Source organism: Rutidosis leptorrhynchoides, chromosome 3 (genome assembly GCF_046630445.1).
Source record: "Rutidosis leptorrhynchoides isolate AG116_Rl617_1_P2 chromosome 3, CSIRO_AGI_Rlap_v1, whole genome shotgun sequence".
Lineage (NCBI taxonomy): Eukaryota > Viridiplantae > Streptophyta > Magnoliopsida > Asterales > Asteraceae > Rutidosis > Rutidosis leptorrhynchoides.
In genome coordinates, this window is record NC_092335.1 from 37797500 (window position 1) to 37825309 (window position 27810).

Genomic DNA, 27810 nt, shown 5'->3' on the forward strand with positions numbered 1-27810 from the left:
GTCTATCCCCCACTTCACTCCAACAAATCGGAGACCTGCACTTTCTACCATAAAGTGCTTCAAACGGCGCCATCTCAATGCTTGAATGGTAGCTGTTGTTGTAGGAAAATTCTGCTAACGGTAGATGTCGATCCCAACTGTTTCCGAAATCAATAACACATGCTCGTAGCATGTCTTCAAGCGTTTGTATCGTCCTTTCGCTCTGCCCATCAGTTTGTGGATGATAGGTAGTACTCATGTCTAGACGAGTTCCTAATGCTTGCTGTAATGTCTGCCAGAATCTTGAAATAAATCTATCATCCCTATCAGAGATAATAGAGATTGGTATTCCATGTCTGGAGACGACTTCCTTCAAATACAGTCGTGCTAACTTCTCCATCTTGTCATCTTCTCTTATTGGCAGGAAGTGTGCTGATTTGGTGAGACGATCAACTATTACCCAAATAGTATCAAAACCACTTGCAGTCCTTCGCAATTTAGTGATGAAATCCATGGTAATGTTTTCCCATTTCCATTCCAGGATTTCGGGTTGTTGAAGTAGACCTGATGGTTTCTGATGCTCCGCTTTGACCTTAGAACACGTCAAACATGTAACATCCCGCGTTTTTCCGTTAAATTTATTTTTAACACCGTCTTTTTCTTTTAAATAATACCTTTCGTTATTTAAATTCGTAGTTTCCGTTGACTAACGTTCATAAAAATTCCGTCATTTAATTATAACATCTCTCGTTAACTTGCGTTTTAAAAATATTCGATCGGTTAAATCCCGCACCCGCTTTGAAACTCGAGGGACCGGAGTTGCCAAATGGGCAAACTAGTTGACTAGGTCAACTAGTCAACCCATTTCATCAATTCCATCATCTCCCTCATCCCTTTTCTCTCCATCTCAAGAACACACACACAAACCCATTCCATTCATTCATCATCTAAATTCAATCTTGGAAGCTCACAACAAATCCGACTACATATTCTTGATCCTCTCATCATCCTCTACGATTTGATACTAACTTCATTGATTTTGGGTAACATTTCTAAAACTCTAGATTTCTCTAAATTCGTGTTTTTGACTTGAAATGGTGTTAGTTAGTGTCTATGGCTCGTGTATAACATGAATATATGTTTTGTTTGCTCGATTCGTTGTTTTGAGTAACTAGTTTGAACATTTGAAATGGGTGTGCTAAATCTTTGATTTTGGATGAGTTAATGTTGTTAAATTGTTAAAGTTCATGTTTTAATTGTGTTACTAGTATCACTAGCTTCGTTTTGATGCGTAGGTTGATTAAGGAAACTTCAAAAACATGAATATTGATTTTTGCGGATTTTGGTTAGAGTTTGATAGACTTAAAACGAGCTTTTGATGTTTCGAATGCCATGAAATGTTATTAGTAAGTGTTTAGTTGTAATGTATGCTTCATTACCTTCAAAACGGCATATCGTATGTGTAAATTGGATTCCCGAATCATAAAATACGTTTTACGAACTTGAAACTTTGAAAATTAACCTTTCTTGATCAATTGACGAGTTTTCGGTTATTGTAATTGATGTTTTTGCTTGTGAAAGGTAGTTAATTGTATTCCTTGTCAAAAGAGCTTTCCAACGATATAAGATGCGAGTTCTAAGTGTTTGCGGTTTGTGTTTTATGCATAAAAAGGTTTTGGGTTGAGACTTAGAAAACTGAAACTGGCCAGGTATCAGCTCGCGTGTAATGCCGCGGCGCGGCCAGCTTTGTCGCGGCGCGGCATATGCCGTGGTCAGATTCTGACCTACTTTGTCAAATTTCGAAAAATGTTTGCTATGCTACGCACCTCCGATTAACATGTAACTTGGCCAACATGCCCATATATGACTTCTAAGCTTAGAAAAATAGTTTGGGACCCGACCCGAACGTGTTGACTTTTTCGTTGACTTTGACCAAGTTTGACTTTTAGTCAAACTTAACCAAACTTTTATACAAACATTCTAACATGCTTTTATACTTGTTTCTTGTATGAAACTTGACAACGTGATTCACATGCTATACTTAATAGAGTCGTAACGAGCCATAGGACTAATTGAACACATTTCACCCGACCTTGTGTCGTAACCGGTTAATTGACACAACTTACTTGTTTAGGTCAAGGCTAAGCAACTTTCATGCATACGTTACTTTGTGAAGTACTTTTATACTCGTGCACTCGAGGTGAGATCATAGTCCCACCTTTTCAACAACTTTTTATACTTTTAAATTGTGGGCTGAGAAACATATACTTTGTTACATTTTGTACTACTTACTTTTATACTTTGAACACAAGAACAAGGAAAACAAACATTCTACAGCGAGTTTAGAACGAAAATCCTCAATTCGATTATCATTAGTTACACTTGCCGGGTGTAAGCGAGAACTTATGTTATATGGCCATATGGGTTGACAACCCTCATCCTTGACGGTTCGCTACTGTCTACGGATGAAATATATTTTCGAGAATCAGTGTTTGTTCTAGCACTAAGTGATGGGGTATACAATGGAAGGAATGTTAAGCTTTGATAATTGGGTGCTCGCGAACCAACTTTTGGAATGCAACTTTTGGATGATCTGTGAAGACCCGTCCTAATCCATCCGAACGAAGTCCATATCGATTATAAACGATTCACAACAGTTGATTACATCGCGAGATACTTGACCTCTATATGATACATTTTACAAACATTGCATTCGTTTTTGAAAAGACAAACTTTCATTACATCGAAAGTTGACAGGCATGCATACCATTTCATAATATATCCAACTATAATTGACTTGATAATAATCTTGATGAACTCGACGACTCGAATGCAACGTCTTTTGAAATATGCCATGAATGACTCCAAGTAATATCTATAAAATGAGCAAATACACAGCGGAAGATTTCTTTCGTACCTGAGAATAAACATGCTTTAAAGTGTCAACCAAAAGGTTGGTGAGTTCATTAGTTTAACTTAAACAATCGTTTCCATCATTTTAATAGACCACAAGATTTCAGATTTCCATTTCTCATAAACATACGTCCCATGCATAGAGACAAAAATATCATTCATATGGATTGAACACCTGGTAACCGACATTAACAATATGCATATATAAGAATATCCCCATCATTCCGGGATCCTCCTTCGGACATGATATAAATTTCGAAGTACTAAAACATCCGGTACTTTGGATGGGGCTTGTTGGGCCCGATAGATCTATCTTTAGGATTCGCGTCAATTAGGGTGTCTGTTCCCTAATTCTTAGATTACCAGACTTAATAAAAAGGGGCATATTCGACTTCGATAATCCAACCATAAAATGTAGTTTCACGTACTTGTGTCAATTTCGTAAAACAGTTATAAAAGTTGCGCATGTATTCTCAGCCCAAAAATATAAAGGGTAAAAAGGCAAATGAAACTCACGATACTGTATTTTGTAGTAAAAATACATATGACGTCATTGAACAATGCAGGGTTGGCCTCGGATTCACGAACCTATATCAATTGTGTATATATTAATACGTATAATGTAAGTTACAAAATTTCATTTATTAATATGTATTATTTATATATTATAGTTTTGTAGAATTTATTCTAACCTTTATTTTAAAACGTATACTTATATTATATTTTAAGTTATATTTTATATATATATCGATTTTATGTATATATATCTATAATGATTTACGTTTATATAAATAGTGACATTAATATATTTATATACATATATTTGTGGTTAGTATTGTATTTATGAAATTTTATTAGTTTGTTATGTGAATTATTAATACAATCCTAGTATATACCATAAGTATATATATAGTGTACAAAAGATTTATTTGTTAAAATAATAATTTAGATAATAATGATTTACTAATAATAATAATAATTTTATTAATAATGATAATACTAATAGCAAAAAAAATGAAAATGATAACTGTTAATGATACTAATAATAATAACTCTAAAATAATATTAATACTAATACCATACTTATGTTAATAATAAGGGTTCTAATATTTATAAAATGATAAATGATAATCATAATAATACTAGTAAATATTAATGATGATACTGATAAATATGATATTATTAATTGTAAATGTACTGATGATACTATTATTTATAAACCGGTACAAATTCTAATATTGATGATAATAATATATTTTTATTTCCTTCATAATAATAATAATGATAATCATAATCATAATCCTAATGATGATAAAATACTAAAATGATAAGTTTATTACTAATAATAATATTATTAATACCTATCATAATAATAATAGTAATGTCTATAATACTTTCAAATATGATAACAAGTATGATACTAATAATAACAATAACAATAACAATCAAAACAATCACAATAATAATAATAATACTAATAATAATTAATATATAATAACAATAATAAAATTAGAAAAGAAAACTACCTCACATGAAAAGAGTTTCAAAAAAAAAAAAAGAAACTACCGTCCTCTGGACTCGATCTCGTGACCACATGCTCACATTCAAACACTCTCGACCATCCCACCAATTCTGATTCTCTGTACTAATATCGAATTTAAATTTTATATATAAACTGTTTTTCTTCTATTCCTCTTCTTCTCCACAAGTCTCATGGATTCAACAAAACATCAATAACCAAAAAAAAAAAAAAAAAATCAGGGTTCCTTTTAAAGCTTCAAAACATTACAGAAAAAAAAATAATTTGGGTTCTAAAATAAAAAAAAAACACTAAAGGCCTACTGCAGCGTCGGTTCTTGGAACAAAACAAAAAAAATTGATTTCGTAATAGATAACATTATAGATAATGTTTATAACACGAAATAGTTTTCTAAACATGTATAAAAACTACTGGAATCGTCAATTTGATCAGAAACATATACACGAACGCGAATTTGTCTCAAGAACAATTGTTGACTTTTTTTAAACTAAACTTTGACTTCAAAATTCAAGATCGATATAAAGATTTGAGAGTTGAGATTTTGCAGATAGATTCAAAGAAAGATTTCTAACATTTCTGCATTTTTAGATTTTGAAACTTTATTCGAAATTGAATTAAGAGAAAAAAAAATTGGAGCGTGCAGAGAAGAAGAAAAAAAAATATCGCTGTGCTCTTTAATCCCATTGGATTTCCTTTTTATTTGATTTGCAATTATACATAATCATTTTGTAATAATAGAGATCGGTTGATAAAAAATGGAGAAAATGTCAACACAGGTTCACGAGTTTGGAGCAGGAAAGAAACAAAAAAAATAATAATAATAGAGATAAAGGATACAGAGGTCAAGCGTATAATATAGATCCCTACTGTTTTTTTTAATTAATAATAATAATATATAATAACAATACTATTAATATTAATATCTAATACTATTAATAAAATTAATAATAATGATAAATATAATATTAATGATAATAATAATTGTAAAAATGATAATAATAATAATAAAAATAATAATAATAATAATAATAATAATAATAATAATAATACCATACTAATTATGATAATATTAATATTTTATCGATAATAATAATATTAGTAATAATAATCTAATTTATACATCCAATTTCATCTTTATATGATATAAAGTGATATTATGAATACAAATATTGATATTTGACGATACAAATAACATTACTACAACAACTATATTTGTATTTAAATTTAATTTATTAATATCATCTATTATTATGTAATATTTAATAATTATGTAATATGTATTGTAACATATACTGAATATTATATATTTATGCATTTTAATATAAATATATTATAATATTTATTTACATACTAATTATATTATACTTATGTATGTAATTATGAAAAATATAAATGTTTTATATATGTAAGTATTATATATATTTATTAAAATAGTACATTATTTCATCATAGATATATTATAAATTTCTACATATACATAATATAATAATTATGTATAAAATCATATATATATATATATATAGTTATATTTATGTATATATGTATACTACCATATATATAAAATCATGTTTTAAATGTTGAGTAGATGATTAATTATGTATATTAAACAATTAACTACAAAGTATAACATTGTACATTTAATATTTTGATAACGTTGGTAAAATATGTTTGAATCATTTATATACAATATACTATATATATTCAAAATGAAAATCTTTAGTTATTAAATGTTATCTTTTATAATAACAAAATTACTTAATAGTTCATTAATACTAATATAATTAGTTTTATATATAATTATTTATATTTACATTCTTAGTTACAATTAAAGGTTCGTGAATCGTCGGAAATAGTTAAAGGTCAAATGTTATCATGAAATAGTTCAAACATAATGAGACTCGGTTTAATAGACTTTGCTTATCGAGTCGAATCATATAAGATTATGTTTAAATTTGGTCGGAAATTCCCGGGTCATCACAGTACCTACCCGTTAAAGAAATTTCGTCCCGAAATTTGAGTGAGGTCGTCATAGCTAACAATAAATATGTTTTCCTGACGAATATGAGTTGATAACTTGAGTTTTATCATCATTGAGTAATATGGATAAAAATAATTCGATTATTCGAAGAGTGCGAATGAAGCTATTCACAAAAGGATGAAATGAGAAACAAAGATTTGTTTTTAACTTTTGACGTAGTCAGGTTTGAATTTAGAAAATAAGGCGCGTCTTAACTTTTGACATTGCCTTGGTTGAATTCCGGAATTTAAGGGATTTAAAGAAAATCTTGAAGATCTATAAAATCTGATTCTTCGGGATTTATGGAAATTAAGATCTCTTTAATTAAATACGGTGATCTGCCCCGATTACTACGTCTGATATTTTCAGTATAAATTAAGCTCTTCCTTTCCATTATTCTCACCATTCTTATACTTTCTTTCTTAGTTCATACATCCAAAAGATTCTGAAAATGATTAATCCAGTTCTGATCCTTGTCCTCATCCTTACTATCGCAACAACCATTCTCCTTTTCCAACTTCCACCAGAGGAATCTGCTTTCTTCTACTTCGCCCTCGGGATTATAATGTTTTTAATTCTCCCGTGTCTTTATGTAGCGATAAACATTGATATACACGGTTTGTAATTTATGTGTTGTTATCGGACTTTATATTCTCCCTTATATTTCAAAGCTCTATGCTTTTGTTTTCTCTTCCCGACTTCAAGTCAAGCGAATAATGGTCCAGAATTTATAGATATAGAGTTTCGAATGATTATAATGTTCTAAGCATGAAGGAACGTGATAGCACGATTTGATTTTCAAATTTATCAACATCACGGAAGATAGAACCATCAAGAATACATTTTCTTGATTTGTTACGGAGTTAAGTAGGATGAAAGAGTTATGTAACATGGCACATGATGACGTTATGATCTGTGAATCATCACGTTTCATTTAGAAACTCAGCATGACTTACTGTAATATAATCACGTTGATCAAGTGTCATTATATTATACTAACTCATGCATCAGTTCCCATCATTACTACAATAACATTCATATTTTAAGCTTGAAAATTTACAGAATATAGAAACTAACAGTTTCTATATGATGTAATACTGATAGCACGAAAAGATCAATGATTTCAGATAAGAATAGTTATAAAAATATCTCCAGAAATATGGAGGATATTTATAATGAAAGGTACGATAATATCTCAGAATATCTAAGATCAGAGGATGATAGAAACTATTGTCTGCAAGGGTTTAGAGTAAGGAGCAAGTTATTCACTATAGACTTTAGCAGACATTGAATTATTTGGATTCTTTGAAGTCAAACTTATTCTTTGTGATTTATCCACGGCTTTCTTCATAGTTTCGCATAATCTGCTTTTCGGTACTATATTTTCTATTGAATGTTTCCAATATATTGATACACAGGAAGCACGAAGAGGTATATAATTTCGGACGAGAATATTTATGAAAATATCCTCAGAAATATCAAAGATATTGATGATGATATTTTGGAATTTCTAAGTTCGACGGTTGATGGAGAAAGATTTTCCGCAAGATTTTAACATGACTTCGGAGCAAGATATTCTCTAAAGATTTCAACGGATCCAGAATTACCTGAATCCTTTGAATATAGGATTTAGTCCTTGTATTTGTCCTTGGTCTCCTTCATGGGTAACTCAATCTGTTTTTCAATACCCAATTTTCTATCGAGCGTTCCTAACACTCCTTTCTTTATCATCAAACTTTTGTCCGTTTAGACCATCTACCATTTTTCTGTTTCCTCTGCATTTAATGCTATGATATCTGAATCATCGGTTATTAATCCGAGGTGGTTTCAGGAGAATTGTGTTTTTAGATGATTAAACGCTGATGGTAATATGATGGAATATGAAAGGTTACCTGGTAACAATAAAAGAGCACGCGTATATATAAACGTTATAATAAGGTTGTTTCGTACGAAAAGTCGAAGTTGACTTGTTGGAGTTGTGACAAAATTGGCTAATTTTGAAAAGGGATCGCAAAGTTGTTTTTGTTAATAAATGCCAAAGGATCTGACGCGGCTACGTGTTGAACTTTTACTCAATTGCCGAGAGTTTCTCAGGTGCATAACTATATGCATAAATCTTTCCTTCCGTAGATGAAGTGCGGTTGATTCATCCTATCGATTGAGGTGTTTTCAAGAATCATGAAAGGTTTGAACGCATAATGTAATCGTGAAGATACAAATGAGGTTTAAGACGAAATCAAGTGGCAAACTTGAAGACTTGTTTAGTTTCATATGTTATATTCAATATTTTAATTCATTTTAATTGTCCAATGTTATTAGTCCACAGTCGATAGTCCACAGTTGACAGTGCAATCATTCATATATAGTTTAATATATAATATTTGAATTAATTAATACGTATCGTGACCCGTGTACATGTCTCAGACTCGATCACAACTCAAAGTATATATATTATTATAGAATCAACCTCAACCCTGTATAGAGAACTCGATCATTACTGCATATAGAGTGTCTATGGTGATTCCAAATAATATATATAGATGTGTCGATATGATATGTCAAAACCTTGTATACGTGTCCCGATATTTAAAGTGCGTAAAATAAATAACAGAAATTAAATGACGATAAATAAAGTGCGTAAAGTAAATAACAGAAATTAAATGACAATAAATAAAATTGCGAGAATATAAATTGCGATAAAATAAATTGCGATAAATAAATTGCGATAAATAAAATGTAATACGGAATTAACAGTTAGCTAGGAACAGTTAGCTAGGATTTTGTTAGCGTGGTTTCTTAATAAAATTTAATATTGTTAATTAGTCTGTTTCTAATCAATTTTTATTGTGTCCATTATTTCTTCATTATGCCACTTGTTGGATTCTGATATGTCAAAATTCAAATATGAAATTGAATTTGAATGAAAATAGTTATTCTTTGGTGAACGGATAAGTATCCCGGTGGTTGTAAATAGGATAGTGAATAACTGTTGAATCAGATTCGAAGAATATACAGTGTAACTTATTAATGTGAAATTTAAATATTCCTCGGGTATTACCTACCCGTTAAAATATTTTTATTATTAACAGTTTGTACAAAAGAATTTTTAATTACAATCTTTATGAAAACATATATACATATATATTTTCTTCAGATGTAATCATGAATTTAATGAGTTAACATGATATTAAACTCATTTAGTTTTCAGTTGGAACTAGAATAAATAATCTCTAAAACATTAGAGATTACATAATCACCATGTCGAACGAAGATAACTGATGTAGAATGTCATGTAGAATGATGATTATACTCGAGGTATAGATTGAGATGTTGAGGCATGTGATATTGAAATTTGGGGGGTTGGTGGTACCGTTGGTGCCGGTGATTTGGATGAAGCTGGTACGTTTTGCACCATATTTTCCAAGACTACAACTTATGCGCGAAGTTCGTTAACTTCTTCTATTACACCGGGATGATTGTCGGTTCGGACGAGCGGATGAATGAGGTTTAGAATCTGAGATAGTATATGATCGTGATGAGATACTTTGGAAATGAGAGAGAAAATGGTGTCTCGAACAGGTTCGCCGGTAAACGTTTTAGGTTCATTGTCAAGAGGTGAATTTGGTTAGTGGAAATGATCGCCTTCTTCGCGTTTCCATTGATTAAGTCGACTACGAACCCATCTCCAATTCATTCAGAATAGATGATGGCTAATTGATCGATTCATTCCGGTTACTCTGCTTTCGGAGCTCGAGTGGAAATCCATATCGAAATAGCTGTCGGAATAACTATCGAAATAGCTATCGAAATCAGATGGACTCGAACTGGTTGAGGGATTCATCTCGTACGATCAGATGAAGGATTTTCGATAAGAAATAGATTATAGGATGTAGATTAGTACCCTGCAATACATAATTTACATATGCATATATAATACTAAAATCCCATAAGCTACGGAGGAATCTACGAAAGCTGTCAGGCAAAGGTAACAATAACAGATACGCTAAGATATGAATTTAACTATACAATGTCTATGCAATAAAGGCAGTAAGACGTGTCTTAGACTTTAAGGATGATAAGCAAATAATTTTTCGACACTAAATGATAAGCAAAACTTTTGACATGCAAACACGGTCGAAGTCCAGACTCATTAATGCATTCTAACGACTATCAGTTAGACTCACTAATGCAAGACCTGGTTCGCTAAGACCACCGCTCTGATACCAACTGTGAAGACCCGTCCTAATCCATCCGAACGAAGTCCATATCGATTATAAACGATTCACAACAGTTGATTACATCGCGAGATACTTGACCTCTATATGATACATTTTACAAACATTGCATTCGTTTTTGAAAAGACAAACTTTCATTACATCGAAAGTTGACAGGCATGCATACCATTTCATAATATATCCAACTATAATTGACTTGATAATAATCTTGATGAACTCGACGACTCGAATGCAACGTCTTTTGAAATATGCCATGAATGACTCCAAGTAATATCTATAAAATGAGCAAATACACAGCGGAAGATTTCTTTCGTACCTGAGAATAAACATGCTTTAAAGTGTCAACCAAAAGGTTGGTGAGTTCATTAGTTTAACTTAAACAATCGTTTCCATCATTTTAATAGACCACAAGATTTCAGATTTCCATTTCTCATAAACATACGTCCCATGCATAGAGACAAAAATATCATTCATATGGATTGAACACCTGGTAACCGACATTAACAATATGCATATATAAGAATATCCCCATCATTCCGGGATCCTCCTTCGGACATGATATAAATTTCGAAGTACTAAAACATCCGGTACTTTGGATGGGGCTTGTTGGGCCCGATAGATCTATCTTTAGGATTCGCGTCAATTAGGGTGTCTGTTCCCTAATTCTTAGATTACCAGACTTAATAAAAAGGGGCATATTCGACTTCGATAATCCAACCATAAAATGTAGTTTCACGTACTTGTGTCAATTTCGTAAAACAGTTATAAAAGTTGCGCATGTATTCTCAGCCCAAAAATATAAAGGGTAAAAAGGCAAATGAAACTCACGATACTGTATTTTGTAGTAAAAATACATATGACGTCATTGAACAATGCAGGGTTGGCCTCGGATTCACGAACCTATATCAATTGTGTATATATTAATACGTATAATGTAAGTTACAAAATTTCATTTATTAATATGTATTATTTATATATTATAGTTTTGTAGAATTTATTCTAACCTTTATTTTAAAACGTATACTTATATTATATTTTAAGTTATATTTTATATATATATCGATTTTATGTATATATATCTATAATGATTTACGTTTATATAAATAGTGACATTAATATATTTATATACATATATTTGTGGTTAGTATTGTATTTATGAAATTTTATTAGTTTGTTATGTGAATTATTAATACAATCCTAGTATATACCATAAGTATATATATAGTGTACAAAAGATTTATTTGTTAAAATAATAATTTAGATAATAATGATTTACTAATAATAATAATAATTTTATTAATAATGATAATACTAATAGCAAAAAAAATGAAAATGATAACTGTTAATGATACTAATAATAATAACTCTAAAATAATATTAATACTAATACCATACTTATGTTAATAATAAGGGTTCTAATATTTATAAAATGATAAATGATAATCATAATAATACTAGTAAATATTAATGATGATACTGATAAATATGATATTATTAATTGTAAATGTACTGATGATACTATTATTTATAAACCGGTACAAATTCTAATATTGATGATAATAATATATTTTTATTTCCTTCATAATAATAATAATGATAATCATAATCATAATCCTAATGATGATAAAATACTAAAATGATAAGTTTATTACTAATAATAATATTATTAATACCTATCATAATAATAATAGTAATGTCTATAATACTTTCAAATATGATAACAAGTATGATACTAATAATAACAATAACAATAACAATCAAAACAATCACAATAATAATAATAATACTAATAATAATTAATATATAATAACAATAATAAAATTAGAAAAGAAAACTACCTCACATGAAAAGAGTTTCAAAAAAAAAAAAAAAAACTACCGTCCTCTGGACTCGATCTCGTGACCACATGCTCACATTCAAACACTCTCGACCATCCCACCAATTCTGATTCTCTGTACTAATATCGAATTTAAATTTTATATATAAACTGTTTTTCTTCTATTCCTCTTCTTCTCCACAAGTCTCATGGATTCAACAAAACATCAATAACCAAAAAAAAAAAAAAAAAAAATCAGGGTTCCTTTTAAAGCTTCAAAACATTACAGAAAAAAAAATAATTTGGGTTCTAAAATAAAAAAAAAAACACTAAAGGCCTACTGCAGCGTCGGTTCTTGGAACAAAACAAAAAAAATTGATTTCGTAATAGATAACATTATAGATAATGTTTATAACACGAAATAGTTTTCTAAACATGTATAAAAACTACTGGAATCGTCAATTTGATCAGAAACATATACACGAACGCGAATTTGTCTCAAGAACAATTGTTGACTTTTTTTAAACTAAACTTTGACTTCAAAATTCAAGATCGATATAAAGATTTGAGAGTTGAGATTTTGCAGATAGATTCAAAGAAAGATTTCTAACATTTCTGCATTTTTAGATTTTGAAACTTTATTCGAAATTGAATTAAGAGAAAAAAAAATTGGAGCGTGCAGAGAAGAAGAAAAAAAAAATATCGCTGTGCTCTTTAATCCCATTGGATTTCCTTTTTATTTGATTTGCAATTATACATAATCATTTTGTAATAATAGAGATCGGTTGATAAAAAATGGAGAAAATGTCAACACAGGTTCACGAGTTTGGAGCAGGAAAGAAACAAAAAAAATAATAATAATAGAGATAAAGGATACAGAGGTCAAGCGTATAATATAGATCCCTACTGTTTTTTTTAATTAATAATAATAATATATAATAACAATACTATTAATATTAATATCTAATACTATTAATAAAATTAATAATAATGATAAATATAATATTAATGATAATAATAATTGTAAAAATGATAATAATAATAATAATAATAATAATAATAATAATAATAATAATAATAATAATAATAATAATACCATACTAATTATGATAATATTAATATTTTATCGATAATAATAATATTAGTAATAATAATCTAATTTATACATCCAATTTCATCTTTATATGATATAAAGTGATATTATGAATACAAATATTGATATTTGACGATACAAATAACATTACTACAACAACTATATTTGTATTTAAATTTAATTTATTAATATCATCTATTATTATGTAATATTTAATAATTATGTAATATGTATTGTAACATATACTGAATATTATATATTTATGCATTTTAATATAAATATATTATAATATTTATTTACATACTAATTATATTATACTTATGTATGTAATTATGAAAAATATAAATGTTTTATATATGTAAGTATTATATATATTTATTAAAATAGTACATTATTTCATCATAGATATATTATAAATTTCTACATATACATAATATAATAATTATGTATAAAATCATATATATATATATATATATATAGTTATATTTATGTATATATGTATACTACCATATATATAAAATCATGTTTTAAATGTTGAGTAGATGATTAATTATGTATATTAAACAATTAACTACAAAGTATAACATTGTACATTTAATATTTTGATAACGTTGGTAAAATATGTTTGAATCATTTATATACAATATACTATATATATTCAAAATGAAAATCTTTAGTTATTAAATGTTATCTTTTATAATAACAAAATTACTTAATAGTTCATTAATACTAATATAATTAGTTTTATATATAATTATTTATATTTACATTCTTAGTTACAATTAAAGGTTCGTGAATCGTCGGAAATAGTTAAAGGTCAAATGTTATCATGAAATAGTTCAAACATAATGAGACTCGGTTTAATAGACTTTGCTTATCGAGTCGAATCATATAAGATTATGTTTAAATTTGGTCGGAAATTCCCGGGTCATCACATGATCAATTTATGGAAATACTAAATCTTGTGGTTCAAAATATAACGTTTACTAATACACCTATGATTTCACCAACGTTTTTCGTTGACAGTTTTCTATATGTTTCTCAGGTTCATACATGGCTATTTGATACATGCTTCCGCGTACATTCATACTTGCTTGGGGTCAAGCATACATGCATACACTCTGATTTCTTGCTTGGAGTCAAGCATACATACATGCATACGCTAGTGATAGCACCTTTGGATTCAAACATATTGTTTACATACTTACGCTATTTATAGCAACTGTGATTTTAAACTAATTATGTCGCAAGATATTTCATTCGTACTTTACTACTTTTGTAAACTTAAACTTGTTGTCGATCCGTTTGGTGAACTAAACTTTGCAAGTCATGCACGTTTCAAATGAATGCGACATAATTTTGGTCAAACGAGTCTCATATAGGGACTACGACCACGCAACGGGACCTAAGTTAACGGCGCCGTCAATAACGGTTTTGGTCGGGTCGCTACAGATGGTATCAGAGCGTTGGTTGTAGGGAACTAGGACGTGCATTAGTGTGTCTAACAGAGTCGTTAGGACGCATTAGTGAGTCTAGACTACAACCGGATAGTTAGCATTTGCATTCTGACATACATTGCTATAGATAGCACTTACTTGACTACTTGTGCATTATACTTGAATCATTCTTAGGCAAACTTTTTAATGGTACCCAACCTTCATCATACGAACTCGTATTCCGCCAATTTTTGGTAAAACACGTGAATTCAAGATTCATACGCGTACGGATGACCGCGACTTCGTTAGCTACTCTAGCTCGGGAACTCAAATTCTTTGGTTGTTATCCACCCCGTCTTAGCTTACTATCCATGAGTATTGTAAAGTCACCGTCACTACTCTAGATGAGTATCGTCATCACTATTTATCGCTACGGTTGCGTACTACTTGTTATCATGACTCGTTACTCTTTTCATACCTAAATACATATTGTCTGACTCGAACCACATTGACGTAAACAATCAACTATACACTTCCCTCGGGGAACGCATCTTCAGAGTTGCACCAATTCTTTCGATTTAATACGAGTCACGTTTGAGACGTCGTTACATTTTGTTCATTTTAGATTTTCGCGATGACACGAACTTGAATCTATAGAGTGATGTGGGAATGGAAGTATGATTTGGCGTAATATAACGACACTCGATCAACGTGGTTATATTACGGTAAGACATACCAAAGTTCTAGTGACACGTGATGGTGGTTAGACTCGATCAACCTAAACACCACCATGTGCCATGTACATGACTTCATCTTTTCATGTTTGGACATCCGAAAACTCCGAGAATATTTATAACAACCATACCGGGGACACACCTTCAATTATTGTCAAATTATATTTATGCTTCCGAATGAATGACGAATTCTTTCAACTTCAAACATACGTTATACATGAATACTATCTCGTCCTCGCACAGTCTTATTGACTAATTACGATTTACTCGTTATGCACACATCGGGACGGGAACTTCTTTTGCATCACCCTCGTACTTCCGGTTCAGGAGGTCCTTATTCTAAATTCTCAATGGAGAGCGACTCTTCACGTCATACAAGTATTCGCCTCGAGGGTGAATAGTTCCGACAAACGTTTTTCTTTCAGAAACCGATGAGAACTTGCCCCGATGAACGTTTTTGGAAACTGATAAATCTTTCGCGACGCGAATTTTCTTGAGAAACTTGTCCTAACAAACTTGTCCAAATATACCTTACGGAATGTACTCCGTTTCGGACCGAAATCCTCGTTTCACTTCTAGATTTTGGAGTGCCTCACAAAAAGTCTCGGGACCACGTTTAGACATGAGTACCGCACATCAACCATAACCCGACGGACCGAACAAACATACGATTTAAGTCTTGAAAACCATAATACGAATTTATATTAAAACGTCATTCTCTTTTGTCGAACAAAGTAAACAATGATCAATTCACCGGGGCCGAGGTTATTCATGAACAACCGAGAAAATTTATTCATATTCAGGTAAAACCCTACGCGACTCGTAATCACCAAGAGTTACGCCGATGTTAGACGTAAACATTTCAAATTCCACGTGGGAAACTGTGTCACGTTAAGAGTCGCACCTTGGAAAGGTGCAATCCGTTTCGGGAAACGTAGGAAGCTAAATCCGCGATATTTTGATCCTTTAAATTCTTGGGGTGTTTTGGACCCGTCGCTAACCGTTTAGACTTTTCCGACTCATTTTGGGTCTCCGTTTATCCTACATTCGATGTATCAACTCAAAGACGTGTTTTGCGAAACGAGAACTTGTTATCTCCTTTGATGAACTCACTATCGACGATAAACCTCACTTCCTAGGAGGACCGATTGAAACCATGAATCATGGAAGCCAAACCTTAAAACAACATATGATCCCGACCGTCAAAATTCGTGGAAATACTCAAGGACGTACCTTCACTTATTCGTAGAATTTACAACGCAAGATCTCGAGTAAGATTCAACAACTACTACTTCCAACTAAATTTCGGGACGAAATTTCTTTTGAGGTGTGGATAATGTAACATCCCGCGTTTTTCCGTTAAATTTATTTTTAACACCGTCTTTTTCTTTTAAATAATACCTTTCGTTATTTAAATTCGTAGTTTCCGTTGACTAACGTTCATAAAAATTCCGTCATTTAATTATAACATCTCTCGTTAACTTGCGTTTTAAAAATATTCGATCGGTTAAATCCCGCACCCGCTTTGAAACTCGAGGGACCGGAGTTGCCAAATGGGCAAACTAGTTGACTAGGTCAACTAGTCAACCCATTTCATCAATTCCATCATCTCCCTCATCCCTTTTCTCTCCATCTCAAGAACACACACACAAACCCATTCCATTCATTCATCATCTAAATTCAATCTTGGAAGCTCACAACAAATCCGACTACATATTCTTGATCCTCTCATCATCCTCTACGATTTGATACTAACTTCATTGATTTTGGGTAACATTTCTAAAACTCTAGATTTCTCTAAATTCGTGTTTTTGACTTGAAATGGTGTTAGTTAGTGTCTATGGCTCGTGTATAACATGAATATATGTTTTGTTTGCTCGATTCGTTGTTTTGAGTAACTAGTTTGAACATTTGAAATGGGTGTGCTAAATCTTTGATTTTGGATGAGTTAATGTTGTTAAATTGTTAAAGTTCATGTTTTAATTGTGTTACTAGTATCACTAGCTTCGTTTTGATGCGTAGGTTGATTAAGGAAACTTCAAAAACATGAATATTGATTTTTGCGGATTTTGGTTAGAGTTTGATAGACTTAAAACGAGCTTTTGATGTTTCGAATGCCATGAAATGTTATTAGTAAGTGTTTAGTTGTAATGTATGCTTCATTACCTTCAAAACGGCATATCGTATGTGTAAATTGGATTCCCGAATCATAAAATACGTTTTACGAACTTGAAACTTTGAAAATTAACCTTTCTTGATCAATTGACGAGTTTTCGGTTATTGTAATTGATGTTTTTGCTTGTGAAAGGTAGTTAATTGTATTCCTTGTCAAAAGAGCTTTCCAACGATATAAGATGCGAGTTCTAAGTGTTTGCGGTTTGTGTTTTATGCATAAAAAGGTTTTGGGTTGAGACTTAGAAAACTGAAACTGGCCAGGTATCAGCTCGCGTGTAATGCCGCGGCGCGGCCAGCTTTGTCGCGGCGCGGCATATGCCGTGGTCAGATTCTGACCTACTTTGTCAAATTTCGAAAAATGTTTGCTATGCTACGCACCTCCGATTAACATGTAACTTGGCCAACATGCCCATATATGACTTCTAAGCTTAGAAAAATAGTTTGGGACCCGACCCGAACGTGTTGACTTTTTCGTTGACTTTGACCAAGTTTGACTTTTAGTCAAACTTAACCAAACTTTTATACAAACATTCTAACATGCTTTTATACTTGTTTCTTGTATGAAACTTGACAACGTGATTCACATGCTATACTTAATAGAGTCGTAACGAGCCATAGGACTAATTGAACACATTTCACCCGACCTTGTGTCGTAACCGGTTAATTGACACAACTTACTTGTTTAGGTCAAGGCTAAGCAACTTTCATGCATACGTTACTTTGTGAAGTACTTTTATACTCGTGCACTCGAGGTGAGATCATAGTCCCACCTTTTCAACAACTTTTTATACTTTTAAATTGTGGGCTGAGAAACATATACTTTGTTACATTTTGTACTACTTACTTTTATACTTTGAACACAAGAACAAGGAAAACAAACATTCTACAGCGAGTTTAGAACGAAAATCCTCAATTCGATTATCATTAGTTACACTTGCCGGGTGTAAGCGAGAACTTATGTTATATGGCCATATGGGTTGACAACCCTCATCCTTGACGGTTCGCTACCGTCTACGGATGAAATATATTTTCGAGAATCAGTGTTTGTTCTAGCACTAAGTGATGGGGTATACAATGGAAGGAATGTTAAGCTTTGATAATTGGGTGCTCGCGAACCAACTTTTGGAATGCAACTTTTGGATGATCAATTTATGGAAATACTAAATCTTGTGGTTCAAAATATAACGTTTACTAATACACCTATGATTTCACCAACGTTTTTCGTTGACAGTTTTCTATATGTTTCTCAGGTTCATACATGGCTATTTGATACATGCTTCCGCGTACATTCATACTTGCTTGGGGTCAAGCATACATGCATACACTCTGATTTCTTGCTTGGAGTCAAGCATACATACATGCATACGCTAGTGATAGCACCTTTGGATTCAAACATATTGTTTACATACTTACGCTATTTATAGCAACTGTGATTTTAAACTAATTATGTCGCAAGATATTTCATTCGTACTTTACTACTTTTGTAAACTTAAACTTGTTGTCGATCCGTTTGGTGAACTAAACTTTGCAAGTCATGCACGTTTCAAATGAATGCGACATAATTTTGGTCAAACGAGTCTCATATAGGGACTACGACCACGCAACGGGACCTAAGTTAACGGCGCCGTCAATAACGGTTTTGGTCGGGTCGCTACAAAACATTCCCCTTCGTATTTAGCAACATCGGCTTTTGTATTGACCCGAACTTTTCCATGTTTATATATATTAATTGAGATTGATATTTACATGATTAAATGTTTCCAACATGTTAAGCAATCAAACTTGTTAAGACTTGATTAATTGAAATATGTTTCATATAGACAATTGACCACCCAAATTGACCGGTGATTCACGAACGTTAAAACTTGTAAAAACTATATGATGACATATATATGGATATATATATAGTTAACATGATACTATGATAAGTAAATATATCATTAAGTATATTAACAATGAACTACATATGTAAAAACAAGACTACTAACTTAATGATTTTTAAACGAGACATATATGTAACGATTATCGTTGTAAAGACATTTAATGTATATATATCATATTAAGAGATATTCATACATGATAATATCATGATAATATAATAATTTAAAATCTCATTTGATATTATAAACATTAGGTTAACAACATTTAACAAGATCGTTAACCTAAAGGTTTCAAAACAACACTTACATGTAACGACTAACGATGACTTAACGACTCAGTTAAAATGTATATACATGTAGTGTTTTAATATGTATTTATACACTTTTGAAAGACTTCAATACACTTATCAAAATACTTCTACTTAACAAAAATGCTTACAATTACATCTTCGTTCAGTTTCATCAACAATTCTACTCGTATGCACCCGTATTCGTACTCGTACAATACAAAGCTTTTAGATGTATGTACTATTGGTATATACACTCCAATGATCAGCTCTTAGCAGCCCATGTGAGTCACCTAACACATGTTGGAACCATCATTTGGCAACTAGCATGAAATATATCATAAAATTACAAAAATATGAGTAATCATTCATGACTTATTTACATGAAAACAAAATTACATATTCTTTATATCTAATGTAGTGACCCGAACTTTTCCATGTTTATATATATTAATTGAGATTGATATTTACATGATTAAATGTTTCCAACATGTTAAGCAATCAAACTTGTTAAGACTTGATTAATTGAAATATGTTTAATATAGACAATTGACCACCCAAGTTGATCGGTGATTCACGAACGTTAAAACTTGTAAAAACTATATGATGACATATATATGGATATATATATAGTTAACATGATACTATGATAAGAAAACATATCATAAAGTATATTAACAATGAACTACATATGTAAAAACAAGACTACTAACTTAATGATTTTTAAACGAGACATATATGTAACGATTATCGTTGTAAAGACATTTAATGTATATATATCATATTAAGAGATATTCATACATGATAATATCATGATAATATAATAATTTAAAATCTCATTTGATATTATAAACATTGGGTTAACAACATTTAACAAGATCGTTAACCTAAAGGTTTCAAAACAACACTTACATGTAACGACTAACGATGACTTAACGACTCAGTTAAAATGTATATACATGTAGTGTTTTAATATGTATTTATACACTTTTTAAATACTTCAATACACTTATCAAAATACTTCTACTTAACAAAAATGCTTACAATTACATCCTCGTTCAGTTTCATCAACAATTCTACTCGTATGCACCCGTATTCGTACTCGTACAATACACAGCTTTTAGATGTATGTACTATTGGTATATACACTCCAATGATCAGCTCTTAGCAGCCCATGTGAGTCACCTAACACATGTGGGAACCATCATTTGGCAACTAGCATGAAATATCTCATAAAATTACAAAAATATGAGTAATCATTCATGACTTATTTACATGAAAATAAAATTACATATCCTTTATATCTAATCCATACACCAACGACCAAAAACACCTACAAACACTTTCATTCTTCAATTTTATTCATCTAATTGATCTCTCTCAAGTTCTATCTTCAAGTTCTAAGTGTTCTTCATATATTCTACAAGTTCTAGTTACATAAAATCAAGAATACTTTCAAGTTTGCTAGCTCACTTCCAATCTTGTAAGGTGATCATCCAACCTCAAGAAATCTTTGTTTCTTACAGTAGGTTATCATTCTAATACAAGGTAATAATCATATTCAAACTTTGGTTCAATTTCTATAACTATAACAATCTTATTTCAAGTGATGATCTTACTTGAACTTGTTTTCGTGTCATGATTCTGCTTCAAGAACTTCGAGCCATCCAAGGATCCGTTGAAGCTAGATCCATTTTTCTCTTTTCCAGTAGGTTTATCCAAGGAAATTAAGGTAGTAATGATGTTCATAACATCATTCGATTCATACGTATAAAGCTATCTTATTCGAAGGTTTAAACTTGTAATCACTAGAACATAGTTTAGTTAATTCTAAACTTGTTCGCAAACAAAAGTTAATCCTTCTAACTTGACTTTTAAAATCAACTAAACACATGTTCTATATCTATATGATATGCTAACTTAATGATTTAAAACCTGAAAACACGAAAAACACCGTAAAACCGGATTTACGCCGTCGTAGTAACACCGCGGGCTGTTTTGGGTTAGTTAATTAAAAACTATGATAAACTTTGATTTAAAAGTTGTTATTCTGAGAAAATGATTTTTATTATGAACATGAAACTATATCCAAAAATTATGGTTAAACTCAAAGTGGTAGTATGTTTTCTAAAATGGTCATCTAGACGTCGTTCTTTCGACTGAAATGACTACCTTTACAAAAACGACTTGTAACTTATTTTTCCGACAATAAACCTATACTTTTTCTGTTTAGATTCATAAAATAGAGTTCAATATGAAACCATAGCAATTTGATTCACTCAAAACGGATTTAAAATGAAGAAGTTATGGGTAAAACAAGATTGGATAATTTTTCTCATTTTAGCTACGTGAAAATTGGTAACAAATCTATTCCAACCATAACTTAATCAACTTGTATTGTATATTATGTAATCTTGAGATACCATAGACACGTATACAATGTTTCGACCTATCATGTCGACACATCTATATATATTTCGGAACAACCATAGACACTCTATATGTGAATGTTGGAGTTAGCTATACAGGGTTGAGGTTGATTCCAAAATATATATAGTTTGAGTTGTGATCAATACTGAGATACGTATACACTGGGTCGTGGATTGATTCAAGATAATATTTATCGATTTATTTCTGTACATCTAACTGTGGACAACTAGTTGTAGGTTACTAACGAGGACAACTGACTTAAGAAACTTAAAACATCAAAATATATTAAAAGTGTTGTAAATATATTTTGAACATACTTTGATATATATGTATATATTGTTATAGGTTCGTGAATCAACCAGTGGCCAAGTCTTACTTCCCGACGAAGTAAAAATCTGTGAAAGTGAGTTATAGTCCCACTTTTAAAATCTAATATTTTTGGGATGAGAATACATGCAGGTTTTATAAATGATTTACAAAATAGACACAAGTACGTGAAACTACATTCTATGGTTGAATTATCGAAATCGAATATGCCCCTTTTTATTAAGTCTGGTAATCTAAGAATTAGGGAACAGACACCCTAATTGACGCGAATCCTAAAGATAGATCTATTGGGCCTAACAAACCCCATCCAAAGTACCGGATGCTTTAGTACTTCGAAATTTATATCATATCCGAAGGGTGTCCCGGAATGATGGGGATATTATTATATATGCATCTTGTTAATGTCGGTTACCAGGTGTTCACCATATGAATGATTTTTATCTCTATGTATGGGATGTGTATTGAAATATGAAATCTTGTGGTCTATTATTATTATGATTTGATATATATAGGTTAAACCTATAACTCACCAACATTTTTGTTGACATTTTAAGCATGTTTATTCTCAGGTGATTATTAAGAGCTTCCGCTGTCACATACTTAAATAAGGACGAGATTTGGAGTCCATGCTTGTATGATATTGTGTAAAAACTGCATTCAAGAAACTTATTTTGTTGTAACATATTTGTATTGTAAACCATTATGTAATGGTCGTGCGTAAACAGGATATTTTAGATTATCATTATTTGATAATCTACGTAAAGCTTTTTAAACCTTTATTGATGAAATAAAGGTTATGGTTTGTTTTAAAATGAATGCAGTCTTTGAAAAACGTCTCATATAGAGGTCAAAACCTCGCAACGAAATCAATTAATATGGAACGTTTTTAATCAATAAGAACGGGACATTTCAGTTGGTATCCGAGCGTTGGTCTTAGAGAACCAGAATTTTGCATTAGTGTGTCTTATCGAGGTTGTTAGGATGCATTAGTGAGTCTGGACTACGACCGTGTTTACTTGAAAAATGATTGCTTAACAAATTTTGTTGAAAACTATATATTTTTAACATGTGAATATTATGTGATATATTAATCTCTTAACGCGTTTGATATTATGTGATAGATGTCTACCTCTAGAACAAGTCCCATTGACTCACCTAATAATAATGAAGAGTCAAATGTAAATTGGAATGATTCGTGGACTGATTCACAAGTTCCTGAAGAGGAACCGGAAGAAGAGTCGGAACCGGAAGAAGAATCGGAACCGGAAGAAGAATCGGAACCGGATGAAGAAATAGAACCGGTGGGGGAAATAATAAAACGGTTAAGTAAAAGAAAATCCTCAACCAACCGACCAAGGTTAATTATGGTCAATGGTGTTTCCGCCAAGGAAGCAAAATATTGGGAGGATTACCAATTCTCCGATGAATCGGATTCCGACGAGAATTCCAATGATGTTATAGAAATTACCCCAACTGAATTTAAAAAGGCAAAAGAAAATAATAAGGGAAAGGGCATAAAAATAGAGAAATCTAATTCCAACCCCGATGAACTTTATATGTATCGTCAACCCCCGAAGTCCTTAAGTTGTAACAATGACCCGGGAACCTCTAAACCACCAGGTTTTTCTAAACCAATGTGGATAACGACGGCTCGTATTAGGGGAAAATCATATATCCCTTGAAACTTGGCAAAACGAACCAAAATCGAAGAAGAAGAAACAAGCGAGTCGGAATAAGATAGTTGTATTCATGTGGTGTAATATATGTAATATAGTGTGCTTATGCTTTATGATATATGTAAAAATTGCTTGTATTAATAAGTATTTTTTTTTATGAATCTAACTCTTGTCTATTTTACAGTATAAAAACGCAAAATGGATAGACAACCCAATATTTTAAGAGACCTACCCGGAGACATGATTGATGAAATCTTGTCTAGAGTCGGTCAGAATTCCTCGGCACAACTATTTAAGGCGAGATCAGTTTGTAAGACATTCGAAGAACGTTCCAAGAATGTCTTGGTTTATAAGAGACTTTCGTTTGAAAGATGGGGGATATCACATTGGGAAACCCATAAGTTACGTTGTGTTTACTTTGACGCATATATTGCGGGGAACCCAAATGCTATTTTACGCAACGGGTTAAGAAATTATTTTGACTCAATGTATCCGAATATAGGACTTCATGATTTAGAAAAAGCGGCTAACATGCAACATAAAGAAGCATGCTATGCTTATGGGTTAGTAATGTTCGCTTCTCACCAAAGTGAGAAAAAGAACATCGGGCTACAGCTATTAAACAAAACGTTCCCACAAGTGACGGAGTCGGTAATTGGGGTAAGAAATGAAGTTTTTAGATTGTTACGGGACTGTTGGACATTACGTAACCCTCGTCCCTTTGACGACGTTACAACACGCTGTCTTATCAACGGCCATAATGGTTATGTTGCACAAGACCAAGGATGGGAAGTAGTCCTAGTAAAACCAGAATGCATGACTTGTTTCTGGACGTATGAATTACGTGTCTTTATTGCCTTTGCTGAACGACTTGTGTACTAGCTAGAATTATCTTCACAACTATCTTGTATCAAAGTTATTGTGTGCTATATTTCATGCTTTATGTAAAATAAGCGGTATTGTAAGTTTGTAAAATATTGTATAAAAGTTTGAACGCGAAATATTATTATAATCAGTTTTTCATATAGAATTGTAGTAGTTGAATTGTATATTAGCTACTAAGTATGAACTTAACGGGTAGGTACTACCCGAATTTAAACTTATAAAACGCTAATATGAAGAAAAAGCTTTTATAAATGAGTTCATATTATGCTACGAAATACTATTAACTACTCTTAATATTCTGTATGATTAACTTGTTCCATTTAACTATTTTGAAGGAAATGGCACCGACTACTCGACACACCGTGAATATGAATGAAGAGGAATTCCGTACTTTTCTAGCTTCAAACATAGCCGCAGTACAGGCTGCGCTACATACCAACAATAACCTTGGATCTAGCAGTACAGGAAATCGTGTAGGATGCACCTACAAAGAATTCACTGCCTGCAAACCTTTGGAATTTGATGGAACCGAAGGACCGATCGGATTGAAACGGTGGACCGAGAAGGTCGAATCGGTGTTTGCCATAAGTAAGTGTACTGAAGAGGACAAAGTGAAGTACGCTACGCATACCTTCACAGGTTCTGCGTTAACATGGTGGAATACCTATCTAGAGCAAGTGGGACAAGACGATGCGTACGCACTACCGTGGTCAGCATTCAAGCACTTGATGAACGAGAAGTACCGTCCCAGAACCGAGGTCAATAAGCTCAAGACAGAACTTAGAGGGTTACGAACCCAAGGATTTGATATTACCACGTACGAAAGACGATTCACAGAATTGTGCCTATTGTGTCCGGGAGCATTCGAAGATGAGGAAGAGAAGATCGACGCGTTTGTGAAAGGATTACCGGAAAGAATCCAAGAAGATATAAGTTCACACGAGCCCGCCTCCATACAACAGGCATGTAGAATGGCTCACAAACTCGTGAACCAAATTGAAGAAAGAATTAAAGAACAGACTGCTGAAGAGGCCAATGTGAAGCAAGTCAAAAGAAAGTGGGAGGAAAACGGTGATAAGAATCACCAATACAACAACAACAGCAATTACAACAATAATCGCAACAATTATCCCAACAATCGCAACATCAATCGCAACTACAACAAACGGCCCAACAACAACAACAACAACAACAACAGCAACAGCAACTACAACAATCATCCCAACAACAATAATAACCGCAACAACAACAACAATCAGAAGCAGCTATGCCAAAGGTGTGAAAAGAATCACTCGGGGTTCTGCACCAAATTTTGCAACAAGTGTAAAAGAAATGGTCATAGCGCGGCGAAATGTGAGGTCTACGGACCAGGGGTTAATAGAACGAAAGGAACAAATGGTGTCGGAACGAGTAATGGCGGAGCAAGTAGTGTCGGAGCAAGTTATGCCAATGTAGTTTGTTATAAATGTGGAAAACCGGGCCACATTATTAGAAATTGCCCGAACCAGGAGAACACGAATGGACAAGGCCGTGGAAGAGTTTTCAATATTAATGCGGCAGAGGCACAGGAAGACCCGGAGCTTGTTACGGGTACGTTTCTTATTGACAATAAATCTGCTTACGTTTTATTTGATTCGGGTGCGGATAGAAGCTATATGAGTAGAGATTTTTGTGCTAAATTAAGTTGTCCATTGATGTAACGACCTGGAAATTTCCGACCAAATTTAAACCTTAATCTCTATATGTTTCCGATACGATAAGCAAAAATATGTAATGTCGAGTCTCGGAAGTTTTAAAATCCATATTCATATAATCAATTACCACTTGACTATGTCCGATGATTCACGAACCATTAATTGTTAATAGGTACATATGATTTCTATGCTTAATTGCCATCATGTATATATTGTAATATATAGAAATATTAGGAATAATCAATAAAAGTTATTATATGATATATCATAATTAATATTATATCAGTATTAATATTAATATTTGTATATATTATTAATTAGTATAATACATAGAATTGATACATCTAACTTGATATATCATTATTATTAATAATAAAAATTATGATTTTAAGCTACTATGATTATTCATTTATATTATTATCTTTATTATTATTATTACTATTATTATTATTATTATTATTATTATTATTATTATTATTATTATTATTATTATTATTATTATTGTAAAAAAATAATAATACAATTTATTAATAACAATATAAATAATATCATTATAAACATTATTATAATTATTAGTATTATTATCCTAAATATTATTATGCTAATTATTTGTAATATAATTTTATTATTTCTGTTTTTTTTCAAAATTATAATTAATGTTAATTAATTATAGGGTTGGATAAAACGCGTTTT